Below are 10,719 nucleotides of genomic sequence, written 5' to 3' on the forward strand. Positions count from 1 at the left end.
TTCCGCATTCATCCGATCAATGCAGAATGGTGGCAACCCCAGTTTCGTTGCCATCATTGATTGGGCGCTTAGGCAATGGCCGGGTCTGCGCGGGGTCTGTTTGCCTCAATGCTAACGTCTAATCCCGTTGTTCTTAGTATTATTTGTCGTTGTTATTATCATGACCATCTTACAGGCAGGAAACTACTGCTGGCCTGCATGAAATTTACCCGGTGGGTTCTCTGACTTCAAAGCAACGTCCCCACCCCACCCCTAAACGCACACTTTATTCCTTTTTTCGTGCAACATATTAGAAGCGCCTTTTAACACCCAAACAGGTCGAATTGGCTTTTGTAATAATAATTTGGCTTCAAGGGGAAACCCGGGAGGCCCCCAGAGGGGAAATGAGAACCCCAGGACTTGCAGCGAAACCAGCCAAGTAGGTGGGAAGCGACAGGGGGAGGGGCCACGTGGGTCCCGATGAGGGTGGAACCCGGGAACTTTGCTCTAAGGATAGCAACCCTTCTTCCTTAAACCTCCGGCCCATCCATTCGCCTCCTGAAGCCCTATAGGATACAAATCCCAGGTGTCGCTGCTGGGCTCCGATGTCCGTCGGCACTTACACTGCGGCTCAGGCCTTAGCGCTTATGGTCTAAGCCCCGCCCAGTCCGCCAGAATGGCGGGGACTCAGTTTCCCCAGGGCGCTTTTCCACCATGAATAGTCTGATCCAGAAAAGCCAAGGAAAGTCCTGGGAGAGGGCAGTGTGTTCGTCTAATCCTCATCTCAGGCCTGAGAAAGAGCAAGGAACTTGACTTCTACAAGCTCCTTCCTACATTGGAGGAAACCAGGACTCAGGGATGGACCTTAAGCAAGGATGTCAACTCCAGCGTTTAGGTTGCTCTGGACCCTTTAGGAAAGCACACCCCAACAACATGCACCCTGTAATGAAGACAGATGAAGGACACTAGACTTGGCCCTTACCCCAGCTGTTAAGTCCTTAGGCCCTGTCCCTCTCCCCTGCCTCCCCCCCGAAAAAAGAAAAAACTACTCTGGAGGCTGGAGGATAAGTTGAGCTCAATAGTTCAAGACAAATCTGGGCAACACAGAGAGACCCCCTTCTCAAAACAAAGGAAGGGGTGGGGGGGCGAGGTGGCCCAAACAGTGTATACATATGTGAGTAAATGTAAAAGGGATTAAAAAAAAAAAAAAAGTGAAAAGAGGAAAAAAAAGACAAAGGAACAAAAAATAAAAAATCAAGATTGATGTTAATTAAAACTTAAAATAGAAAAGACTGAGTTACTGTGTGATCTTGGGCAGGTTATTTAACCACTCTGGTCCTCAGAGCTCTTTGAAGAGAAATTGAAGAGACTTGTTAGGGTTCTCGAAAGGGCAAAAGGCTAACACACTACAGTGCCTGCACGAGAAAACCCCCCATAAATGATAGGTATTATTGTTATCATTTAGGTCATAAACGTTCTTGCAATCAACCTATGCAGGGTTCACCATCTTGGTTTATAAATGAAAGCACACAGACCCAGGGAGGGTGAGTAACTTGTCAGAGACACACAGTGAGTCTCCCAATTGGGACAATGCACTGAATTACATTAACTAAACAGCAAAGTTATGTAATAATTAAAACAGAGATGACTGGGGCTGGTAGAGCACCTGCCTAGCAAGTGTGAAGCCCCCGAGTTCAAACCCCAGTGCTGCCAATAGAGAAATAAATAAATAAATAAATAAGTGAGATGACATCTCGCCACAGGTGGGGGTTGCTTCTAGGGTAGGGAGATAGGAGTACTTGGGGCAGGCTGAGAGAGCTTCAATTCACTCTACACTCCTTGAATCTTTGGAATTTTGAGTCATGCACACATTATTCATCATAAAAATTAAAAATATGTTTAAAGTAGCATTACTTAACTTTTCTGCCTCCAAGGACACCATGAAGATGGTGAAAAAAATAGCATATAGAATGGGAAAAAATGTTTGCAAATCATATTATCTGATGAGAGTTTAATGTCTAGGACAAACTTTTTTTTTTTTTTACAGTATTGGGGTTTGAACTCAGGGCCTTCACCTTGAGCTACTCCACCCGCCCTTTTTTGTGATGGATTTTTTTCGAGATAGGGTCTTGCAAACTATTTGCCCGGGCTGCCTTCAAACCTCAATCCTCCTGATCTCTGCCTCTTGAGTAGCTGGGATTACAGCCGTGAGCCACAGCACCTGGTGTAAGCACTTGTTTGTTTTTTGTGGTGCTTAAGTTTGAGTTGAGAGCTTCGCAGTTATTACGTAGGTGCTCTACCAGTAGCCACTCTGCCAGCCCTAGTTATTTCTCAAGGAGGGTCTCTAACTTATGCCCAGCCAGGCCCGGACTGAAGTCCTTCTATTTACGCTTCCTGCATAGCTGGGATGACAGGTACATACTACTTTACCCGGCTTTTGTTGGTTGAGATGGGGTCTGGAGAACCACTTACTGGCCTTGAACCTTAATCCTTCTGCCCCCAGTGAGCAGCTAGGACCACAGGCCTGAGCCACCACACCCAGCTACAAAAACTCAAGCTCAGTAATAAAAACATAACTAAAAGTGGGTAAAGAACCAGGTCCATAGTAAAAATATAATAACTAAAAATGAGTACATGGCCAGGTACCAGTGGCTCACGCCTGTAATCCTGGCTACTCAGGAGGCAGAGATCAGGAGGATCGTGGTTCGAAGCCAGCCCAGGCAAATAGTTCTCAAGACCCTATCTCTGAAAAACCCTTCCGAGGGCTGGTGGACTGGCTCAAGTGGTAGAGCTCCTGTCTAGCAAGTGTGAGGCCCTGAGTTTAAACACTGGTGGTGCCAAAAACAAACAGAAAACACAGGAAAAGCTACTACATAGCATAAACCATTAGAGAAATGTAAATCAAAACCACAGTAATGGGAGGCTGAGGCAGGAGGATACCAAGTTCAAGGCCAGCTTGGGCTACATAGTTAGGCTCTGTCTCGAAAAAAAGAAAAAAAGAGAATGACTAGTGCTGGGAAGGATGTGGAGGAACATTTATTTTGCTTTTCGGCAGTACTGGGGTTTGAACTCAGGGCCCCACATTTGCTAGGCAGGCACTCTACCACTTGAGCCATCTGCCAGCCCAATCATTTGAACCCTCATACACTGCTATTAGGAGGGCAAAACAGAGCCAGACACAGGTGGCTCACGCCTGTAATCCTAGCTACTTGGGAGGCTAAGATCAGGAGGATCCTGGTTGGAGACCAGCCCAGGCAAATAGTTCATGAGACCTTATCTCGAAAATACTGAACACAAAAAAAGGACTGGTGGAGTGGCTCAAGGTGAAGGCCCTGAGTTCAAAACCCAGTACCACAAAAAAATAAAAATAAAAAATAAAGCAAGCAATGCAAAATGTGACAAGTATTTTGATGTTTATTTTGCCTTTGGTAGCTCTGGGTTTTGAACTCAGGGCCTCACACTTGCTAGGCAGGTGGCGTATCACTTGAGGATCAGCCTCGTCCCTTGGGCAATTGTTTTGGAAAACAGTCTGGTAGTCCTTAAAAGGTGGAAAATGAGTTATGACATATCCCAGTAATTCCATCCCTAAGTGTGTACCCAAGAGAAATGAAGACATCTACCCAAGGGCTACAGAGGTAGCTCAGTGGTGAGCACCTTAGCATGCACTTCTGAGCTCCAACCCCAGGACTGAAAACAAAAATCTATCCACACCAACATTAGTACCTGAGGAAAAGAAAGAAAAATTAGTACACAAAAAACAACCCAAATATCTCAACTAATAATTAGACACACAGCACGCTCTATCTACATTGAACTATCATATAGCCATGAACAGGAGCGAGGCTGTGACCCTTGCTACATCATAGAGGGACCCTGAGGACACGGTGCTCAGTGAGAAGCAGACACACAAGCACACAGCGTGTGACTCCATTGACAGAAACGTCCAGGACAGGACCCAGGGCCAGGAAGTGGACTTGTGGGCCAGGGGCTGGAGAGAGGCCAGGATGACAGATGACGGATGGGGATGGGTTTGTTTAATCCTAACCAGAGAGAGAGACTTGAGAAGGGGCCTTCATAGTCTCCTGTAGGTGAACTTGGGGCTGCAGAGCCAGGAGGCTCATGCCTGAAGTTCTAGAAGAGTTTGCACCTGCCTTCTGGAATCTTCATGGGATTCCCAGAGGAATTTCAAGGAGAGCAAGATGGTTCTAGAACCAAGGGGTTCTGCGGTTCTGCATTGGATGTGGCTGGTTCTGATGACAAACCTAGAACATTCTAGACAGCAGTGGGTCACTGGCACGTGGAAAGTCTGGGAAGGGAAGGTCTGGGTGAGGAATCTCCTGACCATTTCCTGTTGCATTTATTCATTGGATAAAAATGGATGAGGTCCCTCACACTGGCCACCTTCCTGAGCTCCAGCTTGTATGCTACAGAGGGAAAAGCACAACGAGCAGCGCTGGCAGTGTGGCTCAAGTGGTAGCGTGCCTACTTAGGAAGCATGAGGCCCTGAGTTCAAACCCCAGTACTGCAAAAAATAAAAAGAAAAGAAAATGAACAAGGAGACAAATAAAAGAGCACCAGGCCATCATAAGCGAGGATAAATCAAAGGACTGGAAAGACTGCCCAGGGTCTAGGAGATGTTTGTTTATTTATCTACTTATCTATTTTGCAGTTCTGGGAATGGAACCTGGGGTCACACACTTGCTAGGCAGGTGCTCTGCCACTTGAACCATGCCCCAAGCCCTCACAGATTTTTGTTTTTAACTCACTAAATGATGAGGGGACCAGTAAGATGTTAAACTGAATGACAGGAAAATTCAAAGAACCATCTATAAACAGACAAACAGGAAATGCTGGAATAAATTTACAAATAAAAGCAAAATGTGAGTGGGGCACCAATGGCTCACTCCTGTAATCCCAGCTACTTAGGAGGTTTGAGATCTGGAGGAGTGAAGTGTGAGGCCAGCCTGGAAAATAGTTTGTGAGACCTTATCTTATAAATAACCAGAGCAAAACTAGAGTAGTGCACTTGCTTTGCAAGTGCCAAGCCCTGAGTTCAAATCCCCGTCTCCCCAAAAGGAAAAAAAAAAAAAAAAGAAATGAAGCAAAATGTGGGCATGCTATGGACAGGAATCGTGGCAATTATTCTTGGTTTTCTACAACCGCTGGAGTCAGGAACCAGGTCAAAGGCAGCAAAAGGTGGAGCGATCCTAAAATCCACAGCACCCAGCTTTGCCTGGGGGCAATTTTTTGTTTTTAAATGGTCACGGATTGGGCTTCAGAGGGTGATGTGTGAGCAGAGATCCCCACGAGCAGGTAGCTGGGTGAAGACTGAGGATGGCTTCTCCAGTGTGAACAGCCCACGCAGAAGTACTGAGGTCGGTCTCAGTGCCCCATGGCAGGAACAGCAATGTGGCACAGGCGGGAACGGGGCCAGCAGACACGTGAGGCCATGGTGGTAAGTAAGCGCTCTGCACTTTTTACTTCTTGTCATTTTTCACAGTGCTACACACTCAACCCAGGGCCTGACGCATGCTAGGCAAGTGCTCTGCCACTGAGCCACACCCCAGCCCAGGACCCGATTTAGTCTCATGGACTCAGCCACGCACAGGACCAGGCTCTGCCCCAGGCTACACCACAGAGGGACCCTGAGGTCCCCGAGGACGCGGTGCTCAGTGAGAAGCAGACACACAAGCACCCAGCCTGTGACTCCACTGATAGGACACGGCCAGAACAGGAGGATCCAGGGACAGGAAGTGGACTCCTGGGGACCAGGGGCTGGGGAGGGGACAGAGTGACTGCTCAGGGGATGGGGCTTCCTTTAGGGGTTATGGAATGTTCTGGAACTCGATACCAGTGATGGTTGCACAACTGTGAGTATACTGAATACCACTGAATCCTGTTCTTGGAAGAGGGAATATTCTGGTAAGTGAACTGTACTTCAAAAATTTTTTTTGTAGTGCTGGGGAATGAGCCTGGTGTCGTGGACATCCCTGGCAAGCACTGCAACATCTTTACATAGCAATTTAATTTATTTATTTATTGGTGGCACTGGGGTTTGAACTCAAGACCTCGCACTTGCTAGGCAGGCTCACTTGAGCCACTCCACCAGACCTTTTTTTGTGTTCAGTATTTTTTGAGATAGGGGCTCATGAACTGTATGCCTGAGCTGGCTTTGAACCGTGATCCTCCTGATCTCTGCCTCCTGTCTAGCTAGGGTTACAGGTGTGAGTCACTGGTGCTGTCCCTCATTTTTTTTTTTTTTTTTTTTGTCTTTTCTTTTTTTGGTGCTGGTATGGAACCCAGGACCTTGCACATGCTAGGCAAGCGCTCTACCACTGAACTACATCTCAGTCCCTCTTTTTTTTTTTTTTTGGCAGTATGGGGGTTTAAACTCAAGGCCTTCACCTTGAGCCACTCCACCAGCCCTTTTTTGTGATGGGTTTTTTTTGAGATAGGGTCTCATGAAGTATTTGCTTGGACTTGCTTCAAACCTCAATTCTCCTGATGTCTGCCTCCTGAGTAGCTGGGATGACAGGCGTGATCACTGGCTCCTGGCTCAGGTGGTAGATTTTGTGATATGTATGTTTTACTACAATGATTTTGCTTTGAGAAGGAAATCTTGCTCTGTTGCCCACAGCTCCTGGCCTTGAGTGATACTCCTTCCTCAGCCTCCTGAGGAGCTGGGACCAGAGTGTACCCTTGACCCCTGTCTCTCCTTGGCATCCTTGCAAGATTTAACTGGGAAGGGGGTTGGTGAAGTGGCTCAAGTGGTAAGGGTGCCTGCCTAGCAAGTGTGAGGCCCTGAGTTCAAACTCCAATAGCACACACAGAAAGTCCTCACTATTACAAAATACTCACAAACTGGTGATACGGTGGAGCCTCAATATCCCCAGGGGATTTCCTTTTTTTTTTTTTTTTTTTGGCAGCACTGGGGTTTGAACTTGTCCTTGCTAGGCAGGCACTCTACCACTTGAGCCACTCTGCCAGGGATTTGGTTCCAGGACCACTGTGTATACCAAAATCCACAGATGCCCAACTTCCTTCTATAAAATGGTACAGCACCTACAATTTCAGCCTCTGATAGGCTAATAAATAGTGAATTCCCACAAAAGCAGGAGGAAGGAGGCCAGGTGAGCTGCTGGGAGTCTGGGGCTCCCTACTGGTTCTGCCTTGGGGGATCCCTTCTCCTCCATCCCCTCTCACCCCACACTTCCAGGTCCCCTTCAACTGTGCAAACACCGAGCCAGCTCACCCAGGGAGACTACAACTATGTGCAGGCTGTGAAGCCCTGAGACTCCCTGAGCCCTCGCCTAGGGAAGCCCCCGAGCATCACGGGGAAAATATTTTCTGCACAACAGACTTCCGGGGACCTCTGAATTCATGGTGTCTAGGTTGTAGCCTGAGCCACTTGTCCTTGGGCAGCTAAGAAGCCACTTAGTCTTGTCAGAAGGAGGAAGAGGTGGGTGCTCTTTTGGGCTGGTGCAGCTGTAACCCCTTAGCTCAGTTTTCCCATCTGTGTAAGGGGCCCTCACAGCCTACAAATTACCTGACCTCCCTCTTGGCCCCAGAGAGCTGCCTCCCAGACATTAGGCCCTTCCCAGCCCTGTCAGAACCTTAGCCTGTGCTCCAGGGGACTCTGGGTGATGTCCAGACCTTTAGAGACATGTGTGGCTGTCACCACTGGGGAGCCCCTTGCATGGAGTGGGTGGAGGTCAAGGACACTGATCAATGCCCTCCTGGGCCTGGGCCACAGACCCCAGGCCCTGGTCTGGGTCTAACTTTAATCCTGCTTACTGTGGAACATTCTTGCTGGCTCCTTCCTCCTCTGTGCTCTGTATGAAAGACATGTCTGGTGGCTTCAACACAACCCAGGACCTGAGCCATCTCCCCTTCTCCCCAAAGCCTTTCTCCATGCTGGTGCGGTGTGGGGTGGGGGGAACCTGGACTTTCTGTTTGGGGTGATCAGTTTTGCCTAGGGAGGGATCCCAATGAATGAGGCCAATCTTGCACCCCCCCCCACAATTATGCAGACATCATGAGACACTCCTCCCCCCGCACAGCACAGGGATGGTGGGTGTGGGAGGCGGAACGTGGCAGTGCTTCTGGCGTGGCCAGCCATCCCGGGTTCATTCTTTTTTTTAAAATCACCGCAATTTCCAGCGGCCCCTCCCTCCTCCAAGCCGCCTGCCACGTGGGCCGAGAGTCAGCGCTGGGCCTCCCGCCGGGCTGCGGGGCCGGCTGCAGTTTCACTTTGGTAACCAGGGCTCAGTTTCAGGCTGCTGAGAGACACATGAGACAGAGGGACAGCGTCAGGGACACACCGGGGCTGGGGACAAAGCCAAGGGTGACGATGGCAGGTGCAGAGCTGAGATGGCTAGGGTCCCCCAGCGCCCCCATCCCCTCCAGGTGGGCCATGGTCTGCTACCTCCATTTTCTAACCTTCCTCGGAGTCAAGGTCAAAGGGTCAAGGTCAAGCTCTCCCTGTGTGACCTTGGATAAGACAGAAGTAACCTTCTTACTCCAGGCCTCCTTTCTTCCCACCGCACCCCCAAAAGAGGGCTAAGAATCACCCCATGGGGTGATGGGGAGACAGAAGGATGATAGGACAGCATGGCTGGTCCCCCTACTACGTCCCCGTGGGAGGGGGTGGAGCAAGGTTCCAAGCAGAACAGGATGTCAGCCGGGGTGTGGCCAGAGAGGGACCCTTGGCCCAGAATGTACAAGATGGAGGCTCCATGCTGCCCTAGGCCAGGGCTGAAGTGAGCCACTGTCCTCCCACCCACCCCACCCCGCCCCGATGCCTGGCTATGGCTTGGCTCTGTTGGCAGTAGATCCCAGCTGGACGCACGGCACTGCCCGTGCCAGCGTCCAGAGCACCTGCCACCAGCTTCCAGGCCCCTGTTTTCCTGTTTTAAATGGGTGTGGCTTGTTCCGCCCACCCCGCCCCCACCCTGCGGTCCTTCCTGCAGGTGGGGTCGGGCCTGGCCTGCCCCAGGGACAGACACACCCCAGCTAGCCCTGGCTGCCAGCCACTGAGGGCAGGGACTAGGACCCACTCACCTGCTGTCCCCAGCACCCCACAGGCCTGATCAGGGTTTGCCAGGTGCTCAGGGGACCCGTCAGACAGGACTGGGGACTCACCGTTGGATGATGGTAAAATACCTCCTGGAGATAGCTGGTCAGTGTGTGTGCAAATAGGAGGGGTGGGGCTTTTCTTCCCCCTGCAGGACTGGGGTTTAAACCCAGGGCCTCAAGCTTGTTAGGCACGCTCTACCATGGGTGGGACTTTAAAATTGCTCTGTTGAGATATAATTCACATTTTCTACAATTCATCTGGTTTTTGTTGTTGTTTGTTTGCTTTTTTTTTTTGAGGTACTGGGGCTTGAACTCAGAGCCTTCACCTTGAGCCACTCTACCAGCCCTTTTTGTAATGGGTTTTTTTTCGAGATAGGGTCTTGCGAACTATTTGCCCTGGCTGGCTTTGAACTGCAATCCTCCTGCTTCAGCCTCCCCAGTGCTGGGATCACAGGTGTGCCCACCACACCCAGCATCACCCATTTATGATATACAGTTCATTGGATTTTAGTATATTCACAACACTGTGCAAGCTTTATCACTGTCGTCCTCACAAACAGTCATCTGTTCCCTTCCCAGCCCCTGGGCCCCACAAGTCCACTTCCTGTCTGTGGATTCACTTGGTTCTGGATGTTTCATATCAATGGAGTCACACGCTGAGGGGCTTTTTGTGTCTGGTCCTGTCACTGAGCACTGAGTCCTCAAGGTCCTTCCACATTGTAGTATAGGTCAGAGCTGAGTCTTGTTCATGGTTGTGTAATATTCCAGCACATGGATGGAGCACATCCTGTTGATCTTCCATCTGCCCACGATACTGGGGTTGTTTCCACTTTGGAGCTGACATGAATCTGGCCTCTGTGAGCTGGGCATGTTCAAAAGCAACCAACAGGTATCCATCAGTGCTTATCTATCCACAGTGAGTCACATATGGGGACCCAGCATTTTCTGGGGGTAAAAACTACACCCTAAAAATTAATACATAAAAAATTAAGATAGGGTCCAGGAACCAGTGACTCACACCTGTAATCCTAGCTACCTGGGAGGCTGAAATGGGGAGGATCAAGGTTTGAGGCCAGCCCAGGCAATAGTTCCTAAGATACCATCTCTAAAATAACCAGAGCAAAATGGACTGGAGGGGACTAGAGGTGTGGCTCAAGTGTTTTGAAAGTGCAAGACCCTGAGTTCAAACCTTAGTCCAAAAAATTAAATGAATGAATAAATAAATAAACAAACAAGCAATAAATAAAGGAGTCCTCAGGAAGCTCAGTCTCCACCAGCCCTGTCTGGCCACACGATGAGTGGGTACCCCAGAACATAGGCCTGGCTTTAGGCTTTGCATGGTGGTCCTGCTGAGGCCCACAGAGGAGCAGGCAGGGCAGGTGGGGACAGGGATGGATGGAAGGCGAGGAGAGGCGGGAAAAGGAAGGAGAGAGAAGGGAGGAGGGAGGCAGGGGGTGACTCCGTGCTCTGGAGCTTCCTCTTGTACTTCCTGCTCTTTCATGTGGGGTGTAGACACTTCTTGTGGGGTCACTGTTCTACCCTTTGTTCTAGCCCACGGGAGGTGGGTCCTGGAGGTCCCAGCCCCCCAGCCTCCAGGACCTCCCCACACTGCATGCAGGGATGTTTTCGGATCCAGTGTAGACACCCAGCCCTCTTCAGATCCCC

The sequence above is a fragment of the Castor canadensis genome, chromosome 14 (genome assembly GCF_047511655.1).
Source record: "Castor canadensis chromosome 14, mCasCan1.hap1v2, whole genome shotgun sequence".
Classification (NCBI taxonomy): domain Eukaryota; kingdom Metazoa; phylum Chordata; class Mammalia; order Rodentia; family Castoridae; genus Castor; species Castor canadensis.